Here is a 22,215-nt window from a genome sequence, read left to right as displayed (position 1 = left end):
TTTAAAAAGTTATTTAGATTTAAATTTCAAATTCAGGATGAAAATCTGGTATTTTGAGTTCTCTACTTGACACCTTCTGAATCACCCAGGACTAAGGTGCCTAACTAACCTTGAGTAGTCTGAATCCTTTTCTTTCTTTTTCTCATTGTTTTGTCATTACATCTAGATTGTTCCCGCTCCCCCCCCCCCCCTTAGAATCTTAGGGCTTTGAGAACAGGTTCTATGGGTTTTTTGCCTTTGCTGTATTTCTAACAATTTACCATAATGCCTGGCGGTGCTAGAAATATCCTCTCTCTTTTTAAATAACAGCTTTATGAAGATATAACTCACATACCATATAGTCCACCCATTTAAAGTGTATAATCCAGTGGTTTTAGTACCTGCATGAAATTGTGCAACTCTCACCAGAATCAATTTGAACATTTTTAGCACCTCCAGAGAAACCCTGTTCCCATTAGCAGTCTCCAACTCTCATGGCTTCTAGTCACAAGCAATGACTAGTCTGCGTTCTATCTCAATAGATTTGTCTGTTCTGGATATTTCATATAAATATAACCATATAATTGGATTTGGGAGACTGGATTCTTTCACTCAGCATAATGTTTTCAAGGTTCATTCATCATATACCATCTATCAGTACTTATTCCTTTTTATGGCTGACTTATTTTCTGTCATATGGATATATCACTTTTTGTTTACTCAATTAGTTGATGGGCATTTGGGTTTCTACTTTTTGGCTATTTTGAATAATGTGCTATGTACATTGGCAAACTAGTTTTAGTGTGTATGGGTGTTTTCTTTACTCTTGGTTATGTACCTCATAGTGGAATTGCTGGGTTAAACCTTTTTTTGAGTAGGGATGAAGGAGGGATAGATAGTTAGTTTTGAGGACCTCTTCTGTTCCACTACGAAGTCCATTTTTCCAGAGGCCAGAAGTCTCTGTGTGGGACTTTGCCCTGTGGAGAGTGGTGTGTTTTTCTTGTCTGGAGGTCTTTGAGATCATCCCTTTATGTTAGCTCAGTTTTTCTTCATTTCCTGGATACTAATTTGTTATATATTTATCAGAGATGTGATAAAGCAGGTGTATTGCATACTATCATTAAACTCTGTCTAAATGCAGACTTTTGGTCTTTTAAAATTTGTGTGTTTTTTTTTTTGTTGTTGTTGTTATAAAGTCAGTACTCCTTTAGTATGAATTTCTTGGGAGTTGTGCAAGAGTTAAAGTCACTGTTTTTCTTCATTTGCTGCCAATCTAGAAGGTTTTGTGGAACCTAAAATATAAATTTAAAATATTATTGTAAATAGTATAATTTATTATTTTCCTTAAAATATTGTATTGCACACTCCTAAAGATTCTCATTTCCCCACCCTCCACGCCCTTTGGGAGAAGATGCTGATCACAGAAGTCTGCACTTGCAGGGCTTAACACTTTTCTCCCTTAAGCATTTGGAACATTCCCATCCTTCTTTCCCTGAGGATCAAGTTCTCTCAGCTCTTTCAGTGAGGCTTTGCCCAGCCAATCTTCTTCCACCAAACTTTTCCCCCCATTTCCTCACTCGGTAGGGCCTGTGCCCTGCTCACATTCTTCTGTGCCTTCTGACCTGTGCTTCTTTGTCTGGTTAGTTCCATTTCATCCTTTAGATAGCTTACTTAGTTCAGTAGTTACTTCTAGCTAGTCTTCCCTCAATACTGTACCAACCATAGCAGTATTCTGTGATTTCCTTCATCATCTCAAACAATTAGACCATTAGCTGTGGATCACTGTTTATTCCCTATCCCCATGTATGCACAGAAAAAGTTCTGTGGAAAAAAAAAAAGTTCTGTGCAAATGTTGAAAGTGGTTAATTACTTCTGGGTGGTGGATTTATGGGCAATTTTTCTCTTTCATGTCTGTGTGCATTTTGTGAATTTTCTCCCATGTATCAGTATGACATTTGTGAACAGGGGAATAAAGAAAAATCATCAGTAATTGCCGTTTTTATTTTAATAAAATTCCTTCTAATCTTTTTGTTTTGTTTTAATAACCTAGGTGAGATTTTTTTTTTACTATAGCTTCAAACATCAAACTTTTATGACATTTTACTTATTTATCATATCTTGGGATAGTAGGGAATGATGACCATATTTAACCATTAGTTGTCTAGGGATGAAATTTCTTGTATTGAAATTAAGCTGATCTTAGGAACAGAATCTAGCTCTGATACTATGAGCAAATGATAGTGTAAATAACTCAGTTTCCTTTTTCCCTGAGAAGTGTCCTTGCTATGAAACATCATAGTACAGAGTTTTTCCTTGCACAGTTGCTTGTTTGCTTTGCATTCTTTATCTTATTTTTGCTAGGTGGTTTGTTCTGCCCAGTAGTGAGTATATTCAATAGATGTTTTAACACCTGCTATGTGTCATGTGCAATGTTAGATGTGGAGCATACAGCAAGTGAACACAATAGACAAGTGATTCTCTACCATTTTCTGGAAGAGGATTGTTTTGAGTATGAATGTGTAGTTACACTGTTGCTCTATATTTTCAGATACACAGTGGCTTCAGCTACTGTGGTTATTTGTGAACTATTGCTCCATAGAATCTTTAAAATTTATTTTAGATTTTCTTGGGTTTGTAGTATGTATTGTTGAGGGTAAAGTTTAAGGGGCAGAATCATGTGTCATCAAAATCTCTTTGATGCTTACTTTTTGTATATCTCCATCCAGTTCTAGTTATTAAGTTGACATCTCTACTTGTTAACTGTAACTAAGTGAACTGGAATCTTTCCTCTCAGCTCTGCTCCTCTGGGTTTCTCATGCATCTCATCCCATTTTACTGCTCAACTGGGGAAACTTGCGAGTTATCCCAGGTAGCCTATGGTGTTTCAGCCCTCATATCACATCCAAACTATTGCCAAATCTTGTCATTTCTGTTTCCAAAATATGTATTAGATCAGTCTAGTCTCTCCTTGGCATCATCTCAATAGCCACTCCAGCCTCCTTCCTACTTCTGTTCCACTCATGATTTTTTTTTGTATATTTTTTTAATTGGAGTTCGATTTGCCCAACATATAGCATAACACCCAGTGCTCGTCCCGTCAAGTGCCCCTCTCAGTGCCCGTCACCACTCATGCATGATCTTTTAAAATGCAAATTGGATCATTCTCATTGCTCTCAGGAGACTTAAAATTCCTGCATTATCTCTTCCTATCTGAAGCAACCCCCAAACTTAGATGGTTTTAGTTTTCCTAACTGCCCATTGGCTTTTCTTTTTCTCAGACTGTACAGGCCCTTTCCCAAAGTGTTGTTGCCAGGTTTTCTTCGCACTTTCTTTTTGGTACATCATTCTAGTCTTTGCTTGAACGTACTTCCTCGGAGAATCCTGACCTGTCATCCCCACCTCTTCCCCAATCTAAATCAGTTTTCCTCGTGATAATCTACCTTAATTCCCTAATTGTTTCCTTCCGTATCATTTAGGCATACAGCAATGAACACAATAGATAAGTGATTTCCAACATTTCATGAAATGAAATGAAAAAGGATCATTTTGAGTGTGAATGTTTAGTTACACTGTTGCTCTATATTTATGTGATTATTTGATTGTTCCTAAACTGTAAGAATTCTACAAAGGGAGAGACCCAAGTATTTTTACTCACTTGTATCATACCAGGATACTGTTGTCTTTTTTTTTATTTTTTTTTTTATTTTTTTTATTTTTTTTTTTTTTTAATTTTTTTTTTTATTTATTCATGATAGTCACAGAGAGAGAGAGAGAGGCAGAGACACAGGCAGAGGGAGAAGCAGGCTCCATGCACCGGGAGCCCGACGTGGGATTCGATCCCGGGTCTCCAGGATCGCGCCCTGGGCCAAAGGCAGGCACCAAACCGCTGCGCCACCGAGGGATCCCCAGGATACTGTTGTCTTAACGCTATAGTATAGTTCCTCAGTAAACATTTGTTGTACAAATTAATGACTTCTGTATATATGAAAAAAATCAAGGAAATAAAACTAGGGCACACAGTAGGAAGTAATTTTACCCAACCTGACCCCACACACATACACAAAACTGAAACAAAAATTTCACGAAACAATATTTTCCCACCTGTGCTGTACTCCCATATTTTCTATTTTGCTCAATATCACATATAAATATTGATATAATCCAACAAATGGGGTAGGATTGCAGGCTGGGGTCTGAATAACACAGCTCTAAGGCTATACAAAGAAAATGCTTCGTTTACATTAGCCCCTGTCCCCCTTTTGAAACACAATTGCTATTTTCTAGTTTTTGTCTGATGGGAAGTCCAAATGTGTATAGCTTTTATGTACCATCCCCCTATCCTCGACCATTCCTTTTTTTTTATTTTTTTATTTATTATTTATGATAGTTACACAGAGAGAGAGAGAGAGAGAGAGAGAGAGAGAGGCAGAGACACAGGCAGAGGGAGAAGCAGGCTCCATGCACCGGGAGCCTGACGCGGGATTCGATCCCGGGTCTCCAGGATCGCGCCCTGGGTCAAAGGCAGGCGCCAAACCGCTGCGCCACCCAGGGATCCCCAAGAGTCTTTTCTTTTAATAGGAATGGTGGAGGAGGGATCCCTGGGTGGCGCAGCGGTTTGGCGCCTGCCTTTGACCCAGGGCGCGATCCTGGAGACCCGGGATCGAATCCCGCGTCAGGCTCCCGGTGCATGGAGCCTGCTTCTCCCTCTGCCTGTGTCTCTGCCTCTCTCTCTCTCTCTCTCTCTCTCTGTGTGACTATCATAAATAAATAAAAAAAAAAATAAAAAAAAAACTCTTTCTGAAAGCTAGTTCTACTTAGAAGTTCTGGTCTGATTTCAAAGGAGAGTTGCTTAAGGTCAAATTGAGAAAAATCTGTATTGGACTTTATTTAGGTCTTAATCTCTAGGTTTCACTGGGCCACTAATAGCCAATACTCTTCTACTGTTTGGCTAAGCTTATTGCAGATGTGCGGTATGAACTTCAAGGCTGGCCTGTCATCACTTTTATTTTCTCAGTTTGTTACAAATCAAACAAAATTCTGAAAATGATGGTAAGGGGATGAAGGCAAACGAGTATTTGTGAAGGTATGAATTAAGGAGCCTGGCTTGGTAAGGATGTCATGTTCAATGGATCATCAGAAGTGATCGCTAGAGCTGTGAGTCTTTTTTACTCACTTTAACAGAGCCTTTGCAAGAAAGGCTTGGTGCTCTTTGGTCCCCATCAATGCAGTATTGATCTCTTATCTATTTTGCTAGCAAAATATTAGAAATAACCTAAATATCTTGCATAAGGGCTATTTTAACTCCACATTGTGATGTGATATTTATAAGTTGTATGAATATTTTAAAATGTTAGAGTTACTCCAAACCTGTTTATTTTTTTTTTTATTTTTATTTTTTTCCAAACCTGTTTAATGAAAGAAAGCATTATAGAAAATTATATATTTCAAATGAGCCCAGTTGTGTTTAAACGTGTTTATAAGTGTACATATGTTAGAAAAAATACACTGGAATGCTAATTTGATGGTGGGATCACTGATAATTTTGATTTTCCTTTCTCAAATTTTTTTAGAATGAACATTGTTGCATTTATAATCAGACTTAGTTGAAAATCCTGTACATTAACTTAGGCATTTGGAAATAGAAAAAGTAATATCTTTATTAAGTGGTGGATAGAACCCTGGTTTCTGGTAGCTATGTTTTGGGGACCCCATCCAGGTGGGATGTACATTTTACCTTCACAATATGTAGTCTTGCACTACACAGTGATGCATATTTCTTCTCTTAGCCTGTGAGTTTTTTTTTCCCTTTCCTGTCTACATTATTAAAGCCTGCCTTGTTTTTCTTCTTTTTTGTTAAAATAGAATTCCATCTCTTCATGACCTACTTATGCATGTTGGTAATGAATGTGTGTTTCACTAATGGTTGCCCATAGCATGACAATTTCGAAAGTTCTAATATCCTTTATTAAATCCTGCTGTGTGGCATGGGTTAAAGTGATAGGATTTTGGATAATTAGGGATTATACAAGGATGTCTTCTTTCTGTTAAATTTGTCTAGTTATAGTAGGATTTAACAAATAAAATTGAAGGAAACGTATAGTGATAGTTTAAATGTATAATCATCACATGTCAGTAAATTTTTCCAAACCTGTGTTTGAAATTGTTTAGTCTTTAAGCATTCATTTATACCTTAGTAGATTATGCATTTGAAAATATATTTGATAGCCATATAAGATAGGTATACTAAATATTGATTTACTATTTTCAAGAGAAGGAATTGGAAACTTTAGAAATTGGAGAGAAATGTCAAAGTATGGACAGTTGGCTGGACCGATAGGACCTTTGGGGGTTGTGTGCATGTGAGACAGCACTTTTAGGGAATTTCATACTTCTGTTCTAATATTTAGTATGATAGGGTCAGAAATCTGAACTTTCCCAGTTGATCTAGAATATGCAGGCATTGGAGGACTAATGTCTTCAGAGTCACTCTCTAATTAGATTCATAAGAAGAACTAGGACCTGGATACAAAGCATGCTTGTTCCTTCTTCAGGGCTCTTTCTAGGAAATTTTGCTTCTTGGGAAAGCACACTGTTTAGTGACAGGCAGATTTCAGCAGATGGACATGGGTAGTGTTTTGAGGAGTAACCTAAACTGTATTTTTTATCTGCTGGGCTTCTCTGACCCTCCAGAGTATTCACCTTTCTCATCAGAACATTCTTCCTGCAGATACATTTTCTCCTGTTGAATGAGGTTAAAGAAGAAGTCAAATTCTTCCCTTTGGCTCTGTCTTTATCCCCATTTTTAAACTAGTTTTTCATCAGATATTTGTTTAAATTCCAGTCCTAAGGATATTTGTATCTGATTCAACATTAGTCTTGTTGCTTCTGTTCTGTTCTGAGAATGCAGCAGATACTTAGGACACCTCAGGATACCTTAGGTGTCCCTTGGAGGGGAAGACTGATGGTACAGAATTTTTTTTTCTTTTTCTTTTGCAGGCTGTATATCTCACCCATTTTGTTTTTACCTGTTTTTACTTTCAAAAGGAACCATCACCTGAAATTTGGACACTTTACTGAGAACTGTGAACATTCAGGGCAGCTTTCATTAGCAGGAGGAGTTTGGACCTGACATAGGTAAACTCATTCTTTTTTGATAATTTAACTTATTAAAAATCATTATAGTATAAATGTATGTAAATAAATTTTATTTATTTATTTAGATTTGATTTATTTATTTGACAGAGAGAGCACAAGTAGGGAGAGTGACAGGCTCTGCAGGGAGCCCGATGTGGTGCTCAATCCCAGGACCCTGACTGGGATCATGACCTGAGCCCGAAGGCAGATGCTTAACTAACTGAGCCACCCAGATGCCCCAGTAAATATTATTTTAAATAGGTAATGCAACAAGGTATACAATTCAAAAGATATAAATGGGGGTGGGGTGCTTGGGTGGCTCAGTCTTGGTTAAGCAGCTGACTCTTGATTTCACCCTCCAAGAGATCAAGCCCTACATGGGGCTGTATGTTTGCTAAGCAGAGAGTCTGCTTCTTTCCCTTTGTGCCCTCCTGTCCTCCCCCCCACCATGTGTTTGCACTCTTTCTCAAATAAATAAATCTTAAAAAAAGAGAAGATATAAATGGGTAAAAAGTACATATTCTCACTTTTGCCATCAGCTAGCCAGTTTCCTCCTTTTGGTTAACCATTGTTCTACAGTTTCTTTTAGGACTTTCCAGAGATATTCTATATAGAATATTCTGTAAAGCTTATATATGTATATGTATACATTTTAAAATGTAAATCATAGTATCTATACTTGCTGTTTTGAATATTTTTTAATTTAACACTAACTTGAATGTGATTTTTAAATTATGAGAACATGGGCAGCCCTGGTGGCACAGTGGTTTGGCGCCGCCTGCAGCCTGGGGTGTGATCCTGGAGACCGGGGATCGAGTCCCATATCGGGCTCCCTGCATGGAGCCTGCTTCTCCCTCTCCCTCTGCCTGTGTCTCTGCCTCTCTCTCTCTATGTCTATGAATAAATAAATAAAATCTTAAAAAAAAAAAGAAAAATATTATGAGAACATATGGAGCTCCCTCTTTTTATTTTTTATTTTTTTTTTTAAGATTTTATTTATTTATTCATGAGAGACTATAGAGAGAGAGGCAGGGACAACAGGCAGAGGGAGAAAACAGGCTCCATGCAGGAAGCCTGACACGGGACTCGATCCCGGGTCTCCAGGGTCACGCCCTGGGCTGAAGGCGGCACTAAACCGCTGAGCCTCCCGGGCTGCCTAAGCTCCCTCTTTTTAAAATCATTGCATGGTATTGCATTTCATACATGTACCGTAATTTATTTAACCAGTGCAATATTAAAAGTCATTTAGGTTGATTCTATTTCTATATATTGATCTATTTATATACCATTATCTCAATGTTTTATTTTTTTTCAAGACTCTTTTTTATTTAAAAAAATATTTATTTATTCATGAGAGACTCACACAGAGAGAGGGAGAAACACAGGCAGAGGGAGGAGAAGCAGGCTTCATGCAAGGAGCCTGATGAGGGCTTTATCCCCGGAATCTGGGATCAGGCCCTGAGCTAAAGGCAGACGCTTAACTGCTGAGCCACCCAGGCGTCCCACCTCAATGTTTTAATTGTTGTAGATTTATAACATGTTTTCAGAACTTTTCAGGCGATGCTTGTTTATTTATTTTTTTTTTATAAATTTGTTTTTTATTGGTGTTCAATTTGCCAACATATGGAATAACACCCAGTGCTCATCCCATCAAGTGCCTCCCTCAGTGCCCGTCACCCAGTCACCTCCACCCCCCGCCCACCTCCCCTTCCACCACCCCTAGTTCGTTTCCCAGAGTTAGGAGTCTCTCATGTTCTGTCTCCCTCTGATATTTCCCACTCATTTTTTTCTCCTTTCCCCTTTATTCCCTTTCACTATTTTTTATATTCCCCAAATGAATGAGTCCATATAATGTTTGTCCTTCTCCAATTGACTTATTTCACTCAGCATAATACCCTCCAGTTCCATCCACGTTGAAGCAAATGGTGGGTATTTGTCATTTCTAACGGCTGAATAATATTTTTCTCTCATTATATTTGACTTTAGAATCAATATGTCAAGTTCCAAAAACCTATTGATAGTTTTATTGGGAATGTCTTTAGTTTATGGACTAATAGAGAAATATCTTTCAGATGTTGACTTTTCTTGCCTAGAAATATGGTATGCCTTTCCATTTAAATGTTTTTTATAAGTCCTTGGAAAAGGACATTTTAAAAATGTTTTTACACAGATCTTACAAATTTTCTTTAATTTTATTCCTTTTTATTTTATTTTAAAAATAATTTTCATGTTTTACTTGGGGCAATCTCAAACTTTTAGAAAGGTTGCAATTATAGTACAAAGAACTTTTACATCCCTGAAAAATTTGCCTTCATGCCCCATTGCTTCTCAATACTTAAGTATGTATTTCCTGAAAAGTCAGTTTCGTATGTAACCATAGTATTTCCATCAAAATATAAAAGTAACCATTGATAATTACTTTCATGGAATCTTTAGACTTTTTATATATTACCATTTGTAACAGTGACGCTCTTTGTAGCAAAGATATCCAGTCCAGAATGATGCATTGCATATTATTGTTTTTAGATCTTTTAAGCATCCTTTCAGTCTCAAATAGTCCTTAGTCTTTCCTTGATTTTTGTAATATTGACACCTTTGAGGATTACAGGCCAATTGTTTTATAGACTCTTCCTTAATTTTTGTTTTTTGATGTTTCCTTGTCATTAGATTCTTGATGCAGGAATATCACAGAGGTGGAACTGTATTCTTTTTTTTTTTTTTTTTGGAACTGTATTCTTTTCATTACATCTTATTAGGTGGTACACAATTTCATTTTGTTCTGCTACTGGTAATGTTTACTTTGATTGCTTAAGATCTTCTATGGTAAAAAAAAAAAAAAATCTTCTATGGTAGAGTCTTCTATGCTTCTCCACTCTAAATTTTTTTTGTTTTGGTTTGACAAACTACGTAAATACTTTATTAAGCTTTCAATTTATTTTTATTTATTAGGACTTATGGTTTCCTGTTCTAGTCAGTGAGTTGTAATCTGTTAATATTATTATTTCTATTGATGCTTAAATTGTCAAAAGTTTGGCCCCCTGGGAATTCTTTATGCTGGTTCTGTGTCCTTCTGACATGTCCCAACATTCTTTGAGCATTCCTTCCCTTTTGGGCACAGTAAGATATGCAAGCTCATCCTGAACTTTTCCTACCCCATATATTTAGGAGCCAAGACCTAGGTGGTTATTGATATTGGGATATTTCAGTGAACTGAGCTAGAAAATATGTGTATGTCCAGATGTACGCTTATGCATATTTATCGTACGTACACATGCACACACACACAAAAGTTATATAACAGATGTACTAATATTGGAACATTGTTATACTCTGGAATGACTTTTTAGTCGTGGTTTATTATTTTAATGTACTCTTGGATTTTACTTCCTCATTTTTTTAAAAGAATTTTTTTTTTTAAGAATTTTCATCAATACTCGTAAATAAAATTGTGCTGCACTTTTCTTGGGCTGTTTTGCAAGTTTTGTTACCCATTTAGGCTTGCTTTATAAAGAGTTCTAAAGCTTTTCTTTTTCTTGTGCTCAGAACTAGCTTAAATAGCATTGGATCATATTTCTTAAAAATTGGGCATAATTCTGTGAAACCATCTGGGCTAAGAGCTGCAAGTTTATTCTTAATGGGCTTTTCTTTTTTTTTTCTTGGTTGATTTTGTTTTTTGTTTTTTTGTGATAGCTGAAGAGCCTAGCAAAGAGGTCAGTTATATTTGGGGTCTGGATCTTGGGGCTACAAAATGTGTGGTCAATTCATTGCACCCTCTTATTGTTTGACTTCAAGAGAGTGATTTCCATTTCTGAGCGTTAGTTTCATCATCTCTCAAATGGGAATAATTGCAGCTGGCTAATAGCACAGAAAACTTTTAAGAATGAAAACGAAGTATTGTATGTTACAGCACAGTATAGAACCAAACAAATGCAAGTTGTTTTTTTTTTAAGATTCATTTTAATAAGATTTCAGTGTTCAAAGAGTTGTCAATGTGGATAGTCTTTAGTATAAGTCTGTTGAAGGAGTTTGTTGCAGATGGCCCATATCACTGTGCAAAAGACCAGGCTATCCACAACAAAGAAAAATTATGAGTCAGTGAAACATAATGTGTTTATTTTTGTGAACATTAATGAGGGTTTGGTCTTGTATTTATTAAAACCATATTTTAAATCAAATAGAAGCATTAGGTAACAGGTTATGATTTTCCTTTGTACTTGTATCATGTTTATATTTGTGATTTTTATAGTTTGGTTAAATACTTGAGATTTTAAAGAAACTTAAACTCATCTAAGTAAACATTGGAAATGTTTTCGTGTGTTTAGATGCGTTTACATGCTAAAGAAACCCTGTATTGATATTAAGATTAAAAGACTAAATGATTTACAAATACCTGTGCAAGGTACTATGCCAGCATTGCATACAGGATGAGAATATAGTAAATCCTTTTCTTGCAAGCTTGGTTTTTTGGACAGGTAGTTACCAAAAAATGTCCAAATTGCCATGGTTTTTAAAAATAGTATTCCTGGGACTCCTGGGAGGCTCAGTCAGTTAAGCATCTGCCTTGGGCTCAGGTCATGATCCCAGGGTTTTGGGATTGAGTCCTGCATCAGGCTCCTTGCTCAGTGGGGAGCCTGCTTCTTCCTCTGCCTGCTGCTCCCCCTGCTTGTGCTCTCTCTTTCCTCCTTCTCTAACAAATAAAATCTTAAAAAGAAAAAAGTAAAACAGTGTTTCTTGCATTCATTAATAATGGAATAGGCAAGGACAGTTCAGAGTGTCTGATATTTTCCAACTGTTTTTTTTTCTCCCCACTGGGTATAGCTGATAATGTGTATGGCTTATATGATTGTGAATCTTTAGAAATAATTTAAAAGTTTGCATACAAAATACATTTAAATGTTTTCAAAATATTTCAGATTTTAGACGTTTAGATGTTAAGACATCTGTTAGTTTGAAACTAATAATAAGTGATTTACCTGGCTTCTCATAAGTTCTTCTGATAGGCCTAAATAGTTTAGGTAATTTCATTTGTAAATATGAAATGTGCTTCACTGTGGAGCTGGTGGTAGTGATACGGGTTCCACCCCAGGCACTGAGCTGATCTGCTCCAGACTTTGTGCAGGTATTGCAGTCCGTAAGTCAGTGAGGGACTGGCCAGTACTCCTGCCACAGGGTGCCGGGGTGCTCAGTGGGCCATGCGGGCCTGTGGTTGTCACGATGCTGCAACAGGTGGCTCGGGTCTGGGTGGGCACTGGGACCTGGGCGACTCGGGTAGGTCTTCTTGCCTATGCCAGGGACCATTTCCTCTTCCCAGGTCTTCTGATGGAGGAGATGATCTAAGCCCAGCAAACTATCTAGTTGGAACTCACAATTATGTGCAACGCAAGTTTTGGAAACTTGAAATTGCTTTATTTTCTTTTGCTGTGTTGTGTGTCCTTATTAATCCCCCTGCATAATAATAGGGATTTAGAAAGCGAATCAGGTTTCTAAATTCACGGTCATAGGAGAACAATCCTTTTTTTTTTATGCATGCAGAAATGTTAGTTGGCATTGATTACATATTTTTTGCTCCTGTCTGGACCCATATTTTAGGTGTAGTTTTGTGGATTTTCCTAAAGTTGGCATTAGCAGAGAATTAGGTTTTTATTTTTTTAAACTTGTATTTTAAAAAACTTCAGTTTCTCTTTTTAGCCCTTTTCATAAAGGTCATGAATCTCAGATACAAATCTGCATGTTTTAAAAATGATTTTTACATTTTTCCTAATGTTTAAAGCATTTTTTGTTCCATGCTTAGATGTTTTAGAGATATGTTTGGCTTTAAATTTAAAATAGTAGATTTAGAAGGAGTCCAGCAGTAAAGAAAATGTTGGTCATTTTTAATTAGTATTTTCCATTCTTAAAAAATAAACAACGGCAAGATGATGCTTTCTTTGCCTTGTGATCATTGTCTATCAGATAATTTACTATTAAATGTAGTACCCATATTACTTTAGAATTTATTTTTTACTTTCTTCAAAGGATTTAGCATTGTGTCTACATTTATACTTTATTTATTTATTTATTTATTTATTTATTTATTTATTTATTTATTTATTTATTTATGATAGTCACAGAGAGAGAGAGAGAGAGGCAGAGACACAGGCAGAGGGAGAAGCAGGCTCCATGCACCGGGAGCCCGACGTGGGATTCGATCCCGGGTCTCCAGGATCACGCCCTGGGCCAAAGGCAGGCGCCAAACCGCTGCACCACCCAGGGATCCCTCTACATTTATACTTAACTGAGTTTTTTCTTTTCTTTGACTGTATTCTCTTTACCTTGACCAATTGAATTGTAAGATCTGATGTGACATTTTCCTGCATTGCAATGTGATAAATTGCTTTTATGAAACAGTACAAACTACTTCCTAGATAAAAAGATTTATTATTTAGAATTACTGCTGTTTGTAAACTTTCTTTTCCTCTGCTATTAATGATGCATTTATGTCCACATTTTCTCCCAGATCAAAGGGTACTGGTAGGATACATAGTTCATATAGCTAGAAAAGATTATTATCTGAGTTCCTAGTGTACAAATGATTTTTTTACACAAATTACCTTTTAATGCCAAAATCATTGTTGATGTTATAGTTGATGATTATATAAAATTCGGTTATTTAGCCACTTGATTGTTCATTCAATCTGTAAATTTAAAGGTATTTGTAGTGTGTTGTGGGTTGTATAACAGTGAGACTAAGGGAAGGAGACCCAGGCAATTTATTGCCATCTTAAGTTTTTTTTTTTTTTTTCATTTTAAGTATTTGAATACAACTACATAACCCAATCACCGACTTTTCAATTTAAAAAATGTCACAAAAGATAGTTAGAAAGCAACTTAGAACCCTGTGTTGAGATTTTATTGGCCATGCAGATTTTAATTTAAAGTATATTTCAATTTTCTAGGTATTTTCAGAAACATATCACTGGTATTGGTTGTTTCATCAATTTAAAAAAGGTTTTATGTAATGAGGTGTGCAAAAGACATGGTATAGTCCTATGAATTCACCCAGATATAATTGTGTAATTCTCTTGTATTCCATCTGCTTTCCTTTAGCAATCTTGTCCTGAATTTTGTGTTCAGTATTCCCTTGCTTTATCTGTGTGTGTGTGTGTGTGTGTGTGTGTGTGGAGGTGTTTTAAGATTTAAAAGAATCCTTGTATATGAGGAGAGGGGCAAAAGGGGGAGAAAGAGGATCCCAATCAGATTCCCTACTGAGCACAGAGCCTGATGCAGGGCTTGAGCTCACATAAAGATATTTTGTTGTTTTTTTAAACTCTAAGCCCAATGTGGAGCTTGAACTCACAACCTGGAGGTTAAGAGTCATATGCTCTACCAACTGAGCCAGCCGGGTACCCCAGTATTCTCTTGTTTTAAAAAGATGGATTTATTTTATATGCATTTATCATTAAAGAAGAAATTTTTATTTTTTACATTTGTAAAAATAGACATACATTTTGAATAGTCCAAGACTTAACTTTCTGAGGTACATATGTATGTTTTTGGGAGTAGCTTTGGTTTGTTTGTTTTCACCACCATATTCCATTGGTTGAGTATATTCTTCTCTATTGATTCTACTATAAATGGACATTTTAGTTGCTTTCAATTTTTAGCTATTACAAAAATGCTACTGTGAACATTATCATAAAATGTTTGTTATTGAACATATGCTATAGTTTTTTTAGGCTCCATAGCAGGGTTTTTTTTTTTTTTTTTAAGATTTTATTTATTCATGGAAGACAGGGGGGGTGGGGCAGAGACATAGGCAGAGGGGGAAGCAGGCTTCCTGCTAGGAGCCTGATGTGGGACTCAATACTGTATCTCAGGATCACACCCTAGCCAAAGGCAGACGCTCAACTGCTGAGCCACCCAGGTGTCCCGATAGCAGGGTTTTTGAACTTCTACACACTTCACATTTGGGGCTGATAATTCTTTGTTGTGGGTGCCTTTTTATGCTTTGTATGTTTAGCAGTGTCCCTAGCCTATACCCACTAGGTGCTACTAGCACTTCTCCAGTCGTGACAAATAAAAATAACTGCTGACATTGCTAGTTTCCCCTGGGGATAAAAATCACCCCTGGTTGGGAACCATTGTTACTTTTGACTAATGAACAATTAAAAATTATCTTAAACATTTCATACATGGGGATTTTATCTTTTGATTTAAAATTTATCTTATAATTTATAATTTAAAAAAATTATAATTTATAATTTAAAAATTTATCTTTGAGTTTATAATTTATAAATTAAAAAATTCCTCTTTTTTTTTTTTTGGTAAACATATATCCCACATAAAAGCTCTTATTGTTGGGTCCCTTGGTAAATTTTTTTTTTTTAAGTAGGCTCTACACCCAGCGTGGAGCCCAACATGGGGCTTAACTTACCCTGAGATCAAGATCTGAGCTGAGATCTAACCCACTGAGCCACCCAGATGTCCCAAGTTTGTTATCTTTTTGATTGATACACTGATAAATTTTAAAAGTATAAAAGAGTCCTCAGAGTAAAAAGTTTGAGTAAATTGTTCTAGGCTTCCAATTCCTTACTTACAGAGTAGGGTTAATAATAATACTTACCTTGTTAGGCCTCTTGGGAAGACTAAATGGGTTACTGTTTCCTTTGTTAGTGGTGGTTTTTTTTTTTTTTTTTTTTTTTTATTTATGACAGTCACAGAGAGAGAAGGAGAGAGAGGCAGAGACACAGGCAGAGGGAGAAGCAGGCTCCATGCACCGGGAGCCCGACGTGGGATTCGATCCCGGGTCTCCAGGATCGCGCCCTGGGCCAAAGGCAGGCGCCAAACCGCTGCGCCACCCAGGGATCCCTATGTTAGTGGTGTTAATTGTTTGCTACCTATTTCCTATAGAAGGATAGTTTACTTTTTTTTTTTTTTATTCAAATGGCATTTATTTTCAAGGTCCATCTCACACTCACCTCTTCACTATGCTCTTCCCCACTGTGCCCATTTTTTCTTTTCTCTAGAATCTCCTAGAGCATTTATATTATATACTCTGAAGTACATACTGCCTTGTATTGCCAACTTTGCTAGTATTCCTTAGCCTTCTGAATTTTCAGTTTCTGACAAAGGGGAAGAAATTCCTGGTCACTTGTCCAATCTTTCTTACTGTTGTCGTTTTCCTTCTGATTTTGGTCAAGGTAGGCAGTTATCCTGGGAGGAATTCTTTTTACAATTGGATTCTGTACCCAGAGCTAGATGGAAGCATATTTCAAGCACCCAAATCTCCCTTTTTCCCCTCCTTGTCTATTTAATTTCTATAGTAAAATCTCAATTATACCTATAATCATCTTTTCAAAACTCTTTGACCTTGAGTCAGTTTGTTATCTTTTTAAAAAATTCATTTTAGGGAGAAAGAGAGCGCACGCACCCACAAGCACTCACATGCAAGCAGGGGGAGGGGCAAAGGGAGGGAGAGAGAAAAGCAGATTCCTCACTGAGGGTGGAGCCCACCCTGAAGCTGGGCTCCATCTCCTGACCTGAGTCGAAATCAAGAGTCCGACACTTAATTGAGCCATCTAGGTGCTCCAAGTTTGTTATTTTTTGATTGATATATTAAGTGCTGCCTCTGCCATTAGAAATGCAGAGATTCTTCCTTTTGCTTTGACTTGGACACTTCTTTAGGGATTCATGGGCAGAATTAGGATCACTTTGTGGTCTTTTCTGTTATCTTTTCTGTAGCGGGTGTAGCTCTTTCAGTAGTCAGTGCCTGTGTTTTGCATTTTTGAGATGGCTCTCTTATTTTAACCTAAGATAAGACAGTTGTTTTTTCTTCCTTCTTATTCCCTCCAGGTCCTTGAAGTTAAGTAATTTTATCAGATTCCTTGATTAATCTTTGTACTTAGCTATAGAAACAGAACTATCACTTGAAGGAATGAATGGTTTAGGAGGGATAGGTCGTGAGATCTGAAAATCTCTATGCTTTGGAGGAAAATGATGGGACTAGTTATCTTATATGTCAAGCTTTGAAGTTAGGTGATTTGCAATCGGAAGCCATTTTTACTAAGAGAATGGTTCAGTAAGAATGTTACGTTTGGAAGATTTATCTATTCAAGTAGAAGTTGGGGGTATTGTGGAGTTAGAAGCTTGGGAATCAAAAAAGTATTGATTAAATAGGGACTTGAACTTAACTAAGTTACTTGATTTTGGTTAATGCAAATAATTAGTGTCTTTCATCTCTTTGCACTTTGTTCCTTCCTCTCTTAAATATAACATTGGGGCCATAAAAGACTTAGATACTGGTTCCCAGACTTCTGGATTTGAAAAAATAAGTTGGACTGACATAGGCCTTTCTTTCCTTTTTTTTGGGTCAACTTTTAATTTTCTAAAATAAAAAGTATCAAAGAAAGCTTATTATCTATTGTTACTGTCCAAAAAATATCAAGAAAGTAGAAAGGATTCTTTAAGAATAAAAGCTGGAACTGTATGAAAAATCAGAGCACTTTCATTCCTATTTTTTGGAGGACTGGTTCACCAGCATTTAGGAACATAGAATTTGTTCAATTTCCAAAATTTAAGGGTTACTAAGACTTAACATGAACAAAGGTGTAGTGCTTAGGTGAAGTCACACTTCTAGGTATTGATGGAGGCATAGTTCAGCTGACTTCTGTGGCTGTGATCTAATCCACTGGTTCTTAACTATTTTTTTGGGTCATGTGTGATGTATTTTTGAGAGTGATAGGAACTTGTAGATCCTTATGTTGGGGAAGGGGGGGGACAAAGGACAAGAATAACATGAAGACTGGAGAGAGTACAGATGAAACTAGAAAAACAGGCATATGCATTTGAATGGACAGTTTTCCAGAAAGTGTAAATTTTAAAAACAGATTCTAGAAGCAGTAGAAATATTGTGACAGATGGTAACTACACTTATTATAGTAAGCATTTTATATTGTATATATTAAGGTGCAATCAATATTTTGTACACCTGAAACAAATACAATATTGGATGTCAGCTCTACTTCAGTTAAAAAAAAACACATTAGAACATGCAAAAAGAAGTAGTAGAAATATACCATTTAAGAGAATTGAATCTCTTCAATTAGTTATAGTTATATGTCTTATGTAGTTATATGTCTTACCCCAAAGAAAATGCCAGGTTTGATGGTTTTGCAGGCTAGTTCTATAAAGCATTCCAATAATTCTTAACTCTAACCCTTACAGAGTCAGAGTTTCTCTCAGGAACACTCCCTGGCTTATTTTTTCTTAGGCTAGTAAATTTTAATGCTATCATTAGACAAGGACAGTGTGAATAGGAATAAGGAAAATTACAAGCCATCCTCACTTGTAAAAATTGTTTATGAAACCTTAAATGTATTATTAGCATGGATAATTTCAGTGTGTAGTTCTGATAATACAGCCTCAGGTTGTAATACAGGTAAGTTCAAGATTAGAATCATATTTAATTGAAATAATAGATAAAAGTAGAAAACCCATTGCAACAGATAAAATATAACATTTATTTGTAACTTAAAATAAAAAAATAAAAAAAAAACAACAAAAACCTCCTAGAAAAAGGAACCAAGTAGAACTTTTGTAACCTGCTAAAGGGTACCTATACAGAATAAATATTCTGAAGACGAAGGTTAGAAGCATTCCCTGTATATTAAGGCAGTCCACTGTCACTACTACTCTGAAGCACTAGGATGTCGTAGGTCAATAAGATGAGGAAGAGCAATGAAATAGAATATTGTGAAAGAAACAACAAAAAAGCACTATTCTCAGATATTTTTCATATAATAGTCTAGATAGAATCGTTAATGAATCTATAGACAAATTATTGAAAATGAGGTTATAAGTAGGTGGTTGGGCATGAGATTAATTTAGAAATTAATGACATTTTTATATGCCAGCAACAAAAGGAAAAACTTGTAGCTTAAAAAACACCAAAATGAAAAATGTTATATTTAAAACAAATGCACACCCTATTTAAATGTTAAAGATAACTGAATTCTTAAAAAATTAAAGACAGAGGCTCTGGAAATATCCCATATGAAAGGCTACTAAGGAGACATGACAGCTGCATGCATTTTCTTTTTTTTCCCCCACACAATTTCTAATTCTAGACTGAATTCCCTACTACAGGGAAAATAAAGGTATGAAGTATATTATTCAGTTGCTTGAAAAAATTGGAACACAGAAATTGGATACAAGTGTTGTATCTTCCTAAACTTACCAGAGTTGAAAATTTTATTGTCTCTATGCAAGAGAAGATCCCTGTTCTTAGGACATGCACACTAAAGTTTTTAGGGGTAACGGACCACAATATTATGCAACTTACTCTCAAATGCTTTAGAAAAAAAGTTGTGTGTGGGTGATAAATATATGGAGAGAATACAAATTAATAAGGCAGCAAATAGGGTAAAAGATTAATAGATGAATGTGGGTAAATGTATACAGGCTTTTTCTTTTTTTCTGTTCCAACAATTTTTCTGTAAATTGAAGTTCTTTTTTTTTTTAAGATTTTTACTTATTTATTAGAGAGTGAGTGTGCATGTACATGTGTGCAAGACTGGGGGTGAGGGTGGGGTAGGGACAGAGGGAGAGGGAGAGAGAATCTGAAGTAGACTCTATACTGAGGGTAGAGCCTAATGCTGTGCTTGATCCCACCACACTGAGATCATGACCTGAGCCCAAACCAAGAGTTGGATGCTTAATTGACTGAGCCACCCAGGTGCCCTTGAAGTTATTTTTATTTTTATTGTTTTATTTATTTATTTTTTTTTGTTTGAAGTTATTTTTAAAGAGAAAGTTAGAAAAGATAACAATATCAACAAATATAAGAATAAATCCATAAAGCTTTGTGTTTTTCTTTAACTTGGAGTATAATCTGGCAATGTGGAAGAGAGAAAGGTAATAGCTGTGTTTAGTTGCATGGAAAGAGTTAGACAATTTCTGACTTTTCATTATTATAAGACACAGACTGGTTCTTTCCTAAGGTATTGAGTAGTTTTTATTTTCATTAAAGATGTAAATAATAAAAAACGATGTATACATCTATTTTATTTCTACTTAAAACTTACACAATCATTTGCCTATCTTTTGTTGTAGGGTAGAGCCTTTTCTTTGAGTAAGGGTTGGAGTCCTGCATTTCCTTTTTGGCATAAACTACACCCACAATACAGAATCTGCCACTTTCAGTTTCTGTTTTTTTTCTTTTCTTTTCTTTTCTTTTCTTTTCTTTTCTTTTCTTTTCTTTTCTTTTTTCTTTCTTTTTTTTTTTTTTTTAAAAAGAGTGAGAGTTAAACTCTTAAGGTATTATGAGCTGGAATCCTAGATTTTACAAATCCCTCTACCCCCTAATCTTTTATGTTGCAGTTCCCATACTTCATTTGACATCACCTTTCCCTTTTTTTCTCTCCTTCCCTTTTTAAAAAATCATTTCATCTTTACTGGATCATTCCAAAAGATTCAACTTAAATCTTATAGAAACAATACCATTGTTGTATTCACACGTCATCTATTTATTTCAGATAATTGGCACAACTGGCATAAACTGGATTGGAAATAAACACTTGATTGCTCAGCTTACAAATCAGCTGGTATTTAGACATAATAAACATAGTCTACTAGTCTCTAGTATACAGTGTTTTTTGTATACTAGAAAAAACTAGTGTTTTTTGTATACTAGTGGTGTTTTTCAGAGATAATATAATATGTATCCTTTATCTGGTAAATCTGTTACGTAGAAGGTTATTGGGAGCTTCTACTCTAGTACGCCAGTTAAGAGTAAGTAACTGGGTATCTAGCTAGTTTGTTTAATGGCTCAATTTCTAATTTATACTAAATATTACAAAATGAATTTTGAGTCATTAAAGTTAATTTCATTTAGATACACCAAGGAACCAATTGTTGGGAAGGATTACTCGTAAAAGGCAAACAGGTATGAATAAAACCTTCATTTGATTTACATCTGGTATTTGTATACCAGATTTCTTTTCCATTCATCATTGTTATCAGTTTATATTTGGTAATTTTATCAACCATGATTCAGTTACAGATAATGGCTACCCCCCTGGTTAACTTAAGCAGAAAGGGATTTGATACTGGAGCTGTTGAAGGTTGGAGAGCAGACTCTTAGCTGGGTCCCCAGGGACGCATCCTCTGGAGTGTCTCCCAGAAAACCACTGCTGGAGGTGCTGCCAAAGGAACTGCCATTTCTGCTGCAAATAGAGAACTGAAGAATCAGAATTGGGGATCATAGTACTGCAAATGAAATCTGGGGAGCAAGAGGTTGCTGCTGCGTTTGTTGAACATGAACATGCCATCTCAGTTGGCATCTCTTCATACAGAGATCAGGAATAGTGCTAGGACTTCTTCTTAAGAGCTACATTACCTGTGCTAGCTCTCTTCCAGCCAGAAAAATGCCTTGTAGTCTCCAATTCTTTCCACACTTTCCCCAGTTCTGAATTCAAGTCTCCTCATACTAGAAGAATTTAAATCGTATCTGGAATGCCTGTTGCAATGTAGATTTCAGCTCTTCAGATTATCCAGTCTCTTGAAGGTGCAGACTCTTCAGGTGTTTACCCTATGACCTGCATTATGCCTAGGATGACTGAGGCTTGTTTTTTTTGTTTGTTGTTTTAGGCTTGGTTTTTTTCCCCTTCAAATCTTTCTCCGGGGCTGTACGTGCTCTTTATTGTGCTTCTCTCTGCTAATGTCCTTCCTTGGTCATTCTCTGTTTATGCAAAAGGAAGATAGTGGCTGCCCCAGCCCTTCATAGCTTCATCTGTTCCCCAGTTCTGAGTTTCTGGAGGAGTTATTGAGCCTAGTGCAGGCCAATTGCAGTATGAAGGATTGATTGCCTGGATTCATTGGTATGAGTGGGAGACATTCTTGAGGGGAGGAGAAGAAGATGGTTTCCATGGGCTGAGGGGTGGGAGTTTTTTATGAATGGTCTCATTACAAGGGCTAAGATATAATTGATTCTCATTATTTTCCATAAAGTAGTTATTTTCTATAAAGTCACTGAGAATGATGAATTAGTGAGTACTGAACCATTGCTCTGAGGGGAAATATAAGGTTAGATTCCCATGAAGCTTTCAACACACATTTTTTTCAACT

At 36.1% G+C, this 22,215-nt stretch overlaps 1 protein-coding gene across 8 annotated transcripts in view; it reads left to right on the top strand.

Annotated features, from left to right (window-relative positions):
* KDM4C (lysine demethylase 4C) overlaps positions 1-22,215 on the top strand; it is a 428,768-nt gene that overhangs the window by 2,279 nt on the left and 404,274 nt on the right. For 6 of the 8 annotated variants that reach the window (XM_055302075.1, XM_055302073.1, XM_055302067.1 and 3 more), the window contains exon 2: positions 7,024-7,113. The exons of 1 other annotated variant lie outside the window; for it this stretch is intronic. The gene's annotated coding sequence lies outside the window, so the exon portion shown is untranslated. Of the gene's footprint in view, positions 1-6,975; positions 7,114-22,215 lie in introns of all 8 variants that reach the window. One more of the 8 variants, XM_055302069.1, reaches the window with a different exon arrangement.

The sequence above is a fragment of the Nyctereutes procyonoides genome, unplaced genomic scaffold (genome assembly GCF_905146905.1).
Source record: "Nyctereutes procyonoides isolate TBG_1078 unplaced genomic scaffold, NYPRO_anot_genome, whole genome shotgun sequence".
Taxonomy (NCBI): domain Eukaryota; kingdom Metazoa; phylum Chordata; class Mammalia; order Carnivora; family Canidae; genus Nyctereutes; species Nyctereutes procyonoides.
The sequence above is the reverse complement of the archived record's forward strand: the minus strand, read 5'-3'. Positions and strand labels throughout refer to the sequence as shown.